A 5,637-nucleotide genomic window follows, 5' to 3' on the forward strand; every position below is an offset into this window, starting at 1 on the left:
TTAGTGGATATGTGTTTGAGTGTGCTCCCAGAAGACATTTTCATTGCAGTCTGTACCTTCAGTAAAGGTCACTTGCACAGACTTTCATAGATGCTACTAGATCTCACTCCATTTTTTTCAGGGTTCAAATAAAACAAAAGAGAGATGAAGGCAAACTTGTTTGTCTTCTGAGATAAGAATACTCATCTTTTCCTGGATATTCTGAACTGCTTTGCTCCTTGCTTTTGCTACTACCTGCTTCCCCCCCAGCCAATTCTGAGGTCTTTGCCAAGGACTGAGAATTTTATCGTAGTTCACCTGATTTTCAGATCCTTCATGTTAACTAAATTATATCAGTGGCTTTCTTGGATTTTTTGATTTCAGAAAACATAGTATTGAACTTCTTGGCCTCAATGATTTCAGGAGCCTGTTTCCGTAAGAATTTCATTCTATACATCCAGTGGGCTCCACGTTTCTCATGAACTCCAATGTATCATTATATTATGTATGCAGAATCATGCACAAGTAAACATGCTGCTATAATTATTTTGAACAGTTTTCTTCAGATCAATTAAGATAAGAAAAATAACTTTTCTTTCATTTATTCCGTCTCTTTTACTTTTCCTTTTTGTTTCTTCATACATGTAGATCCAAGCTTCTGACATGTCATTTTTTCCACATGTAGAAAAATTGTAGCATTTTTTTCATGGCAATGCTACTAGCTAAACTGTACTTGTATTTTGGACAAAATTTATTATTTTTATTTACATCTAAAGAAAAATTTTAAGGGCCAGCCAAATAGCTCGGCGAATGAAAGCCCCTCCTTAGGCAGATGCAGGGGCCAGGAGTTTGATTCCCAGGCCTGCCCTTCCAGCCCCACCCCTGGTGCCTAGAGACAGTGATGGAGAATGGGCATGGTGGCACGCACCTGTAATCCCAACACTTGGGAGGCTGTAAACTGGAGGATCACTGCGAGTCCGACTATGCAGCGACACCCTGTAAACCCTGTAGACTTTGTCCTAAATGCAAATAAATAAATAATAAGAAATTCTACAAGTTTCAAAATTTCATGTTCATGGTAATAGTTTCTCAAAATTTTAAGCATTTGATTCCAATCTATTCTTGATTGCTTGATTACTGAGAAGTCGGGTGTAATTCTTATTTTTTTTTCCTCCTGTATGGTTAACATTTGTTTTTCCTGTAGTTTTTTAAAAATACATTTTATCTTTATTTTTTTTTAAATTGGAAATAGAAATGCCCAGGAATAGTTTGGTTTTGTTTCATTTTTAGTGTCTACCTTCCTTGATGCCCTCTGATAGCCCTGGCTCTGTGCTGACTAATGCCTGCTCTTCCTTGAGGAAAGTCCTCACTCATCAGTGCTTTAAACATGGTGTTCATTTTTCTTTCTTTTTCTTGGTATTCCTCTTAAATATATAATAACTTTTCTAGTTATTACATTCTTCTTGAATATTCTGTGTGACAATTTTATTTCAGTTTTCTTTTTCTCCTGGCTATTTATTTATTTATTTGAGACATCATATTTTCCTTCAGCTGTGTCCAGTCAGATCATGAGCCCATTGTAAGCATTCTTTATTGTTTAGATGGTTCTTATTTTTATGTTTTAGGCTTCCTTAGAACTTTCCTCATTTTGCTTAACATTGTCCATTTGCTTTTTGGTGGTTGCTATATTTACCATCGTACTTGCACCTAACTCTACCTCTAATGCTTGTTCAGCTTTTCAGAGTGTGTTCTTTTGCTTTGTATTGTGTCCTTGTAGCTTCCCGTTAATAGGAAGACATAATATCCAAGGTAAAATCAGCTGTGGGAAAGAGCCCTTTGGTAATGCACTGCAGTGTGGGGTGGGAAGGTACTCTGAAGTCCTCGGATCAGACCTCAGTTTTGGTGAGACTGTGACCCCAGCCTATAAACAAACCACCCCACGAGGTGGAAAACCTCAGCTGTAGAGCACTACAGCTTTAATGCTGTCTTCCTCCTCAATGTGGAAGGCTAAAGGGCTCAACTTCAGAACTGTCTCACCTTGGGATGAATTTGGCTCTGAGTAAACAGCAGCAAGTTAGATTTGGATAAAATATTTTCTCTCTGATAACATAGTTTCTTTAACTTTGTTAAAGTTTTCATTTTCTTTTTTTAAATTTTCAAATTTTTTATTTTTTCATAATTTTATTGATAAACAAATAGCAATGAGACAGTTTCAAATCAAATCGCTAGGACAGTTTCAATAATTAACACACTGCATACTTTCTTCTTAGTGGTTAATTGCTATACAAGATGCGGACTTGAGATTCTATTTACAAACACCATTAGAACAAATCCCTCTATTCATTAAGAGAATGTAACTATATATCTATCCTAACCACTTTGAATACACAGATACAAAATGGACATTCATCTGTATCCCCTTTTTGTTAAGTTCCATTATTTGAATATTATAGGTGTGTAAACTCAGCAAAATATTCTAAAAGAGTCCAGTAGACCATAATAGCATTGGGTCTTCTGTTTAACTGGCAGTGTCAGAAATTGTTGACCTGAGTCCCCCACAGCTCAACATAACAGCATGGCTTTACTTCCTATATTTCGTCTTCATACTTTTCTACTGGATGGTTAAGACCAAGGTAAAGCAGGACCTATGCAACAAGAGTTGTAGCTTTTGGGTCTGATAAGGTCAGTGAAATCCCCTCAGGATTTATCCTGATATCCTGTACCTCAGATTGTAGAACCTTTGTCAGTGTCAGCCATGTGGATGAGTCACGGCCATTGCTTGGCCAATGTGCTCTCTGTGAAAGCCTGAGAGAGTGTTTTCTCTCCATGTGACTCTCCTTAGGCACACTCTACATCATCATTTTCTGATAGGCTTACTGAAGTTAATACCAATGATTTTTTTTTTTGAGCAACCTACTATTTTAAAAATTATTTCTCTTATTCCTTCATGCTGAAATGAAGAATTTTTTTTTTATACTTGTCTTATACTTAACCATCCTAGTAGCACACTCCTTGACTTTTTTTTTTTTTTTCCTTTTTTAGTACAGAGTCTACCGGATCTCACTCCGTAGATCAGACTCATAGTGATCTGCCTGTGTTCAGCCTCCCAAGAGTTGGGATTACAGGTGCGGACTACCACGCTCAATCTCAGTTGCAGGCTCAGTGTGCCCTGGGGTGGAGCTGGCACAGCAGACCTGGGGATCAAATCCCAGCTGCTATATCTGCTTAAGTAGGCACTTTAATCTGCTGAGCAATTTGACTGGCCCTGCCTTGACTCATTTTTAACAAACAGATCTTATCTTCATTGACCTTCATAATAATCAAATGCCAAATCATTTTATTTTGTTTCCAGTATAACTTATTTCAGATGTCTGTCATAAAGTAATACATCTTCAAATTTTACAAATTAAACTTTCAAAGTAGTTTAGGTGCTGCATTATCCAAAAATTACTTAAGTATGTTCCTAGTATTTTTGTCATTATGAAATTTATAATTGTTACTAATATCATATGTGATGACTCACACACATTCGCCAATACTATGAAATTCTTTATTTAATAAAGGTGAGTCAGACAGACCTAGAAATTCTCAAAGACATAGTTAGAAAGTGACAGCATTAAAAATATAACCTGCTGTCCTTAAATTCAAAATTTTAGCACTTAACTGCTATAAAATATACTTAATCCTCATTTTACCACATTTCTTAAGTAAATACAGTATAAAGCTAGTATCATAAAATGGGACTTTAAATTTACATTTATGACAGGATAAAACCTAATTTTCCCTTATTGTTAATAATTCTAAGGCCTGTGAAACTGACCCATTTGATTTTCTCAGAATTGTTAAGTTTTTTTTTTTTCCATTTTCTTCAACTTGACAAAAGGTATGAGAAATTCAATACATTTCTAGTTGTTTCTCTTTAACATTGTACCATTTCAAAGCCACCATTTTTATTTTTTATTTCTTTTTTATTTTTTGTTGGAAAAACTACTTTATGAAGCCTTAAGAAGAAAGTGAAATTCCAACTTAGATAAATTTAATTGTTCAATTCTAAAAATAGATGAAATCATGAAATTTCTTAACACTTGATCTTTAACACATTGCCCTAATTTTCTAAAACTCTGAAAAACCAGGATTTACAGGTGAGTATTTATGAAAAAGCTGCTAGCAAGGTTTTTCATACATACAGTATGTGTGCATTTATATAGAATCTAAGACACATTAAGTAAGAAACACCTTGTAGGCCATATCTAAAAGGCAGAGTATGAGATTTGGGTTTATAAATGGTTTTCAAAGCATGGAGTTTGGAGAAGGAGCAAGTACCTTGTTTCAAAGCATGAAGTTTTTCTCAGGACTGAAGTCAAAATTGTAACTGCCACAGAAGAAAACAGAAGCTTCCTACTTTAATTGTCCATCTGCATCATAAAGTCCAGTACCCTGAGATAGCAGCCACTGCAGTGATAAGGGATGGTAGGTTCTCCCAGAGGAAGACTGACTGTTGTTTAATTAGGTCTGCTACCCTGGTCATTAGGAGTACATGTGGCACTTCCCAGCCCAGTGCTCCACAGCACCAAGACATTTCAATAAAGGCTCATCATAGACCCAGCATTCCCCACATCATGGAATAACCTTGCCTCCCACTGAATTTCTTTTTCCTTCCTTTCTTGGGCTTCTGTTCTTTGCCTTCAAGTCTGTGCTTTGCTTCAATTGCTGCATCAATGTCTCTGATTTTCAAATTGAGAGTGACATCCTTCTAAAGGTAGCGGGCTCATATTCGTTCTGATCTTCCAACTTCCTCACTTTCTTCTTGGTTATAGGCAACTTCTTAGTATCTACAAAGGCTATATTTTCCCATTGCATATTTTACATACATTATACCATTCCACTCCCCTTCAATTGAGCAAAAAGACTTAAAATTTGGAGAAAAGATCTCAGCAGTAATTCTATTTTTCTTGCCTTCATAGAAAGGTTTAGTGTGGAAGATGATGCTTCACTGTAGCCCATTTGGGAACAGTTAATACTGAATTCTCCTCCTAATTCCACCCATGGCACTGTGAGGGGAGGCCTTCTGTAACCATTAGGGAATGTGAGGCCATAATATTTGTCATAGTCTAGACACAAGATAAAACCCTGCCCATTGCTGTGAACCCCAATTGACATTCCAAAGAACTTTGATTTGGTCCAGATATGAGCATTGAATTGTATCTTCTTGTTAAAACACTCAGCAGAAAAGGCTGAAATTGGAGAATGATGGGAACCCTGCCCAGCCATGAATGACACACTGTTTTTAGAAACCGAAGGAACTGGTCCTTCTGAAACTAATTCTGTGTTCTCTTCAGTGTCATTTGGTAATGTCCAGTGACACCAAAAGATTTCATCCAAAATGGGGTTGTACAGACCCAGTCCTAGCCCAGGTCCGGTGAGTATGCGGAGAGCTTCCTGCTACCCTGCGCCAGCGGGACCAGCACCAGGCCAGGCGCAGCGTGGGCCGGACCCTCTCCCAGCCCCTTGGGCCCCCCCTACCACTCCAGAGTGCCTCCCCCACCCTGCCCGCAGAGTAGGATTTTCTGCCCAGTTCCGGGAGCCCCCAGACCCAGTCCTAGCCCAGGACCGGTAAGTGTGTGGAGAGCTTCCTGCTACCCTGCGCAGGCGGGACCA

General features: G+C 37.9%; 1 pseudogene; it reads right to left on the reverse strand.

The window, feature by feature from the left end:
- Nucleotides 1–4,506: 4,506 nt before the first annotated feature.
- LOC111817008 overlaps nucleotides 4,507–5,637 on the reverse strand; it is a 28,241-nt pseudogene continuing 27,110 nt past the window's right edge.

This window comes from Octodon degus, unplaced genomic scaffold (genome assembly GCF_000260255.1).
Source record: "Octodon degus isolate 3935 unplaced genomic scaffold, OctDeg1.0 scaffold00046, whole genome shotgun sequence".
NCBI lineage: Eukaryota > Metazoa > Chordata > Mammalia > Rodentia > Octodontidae > Octodon > Octodon degus.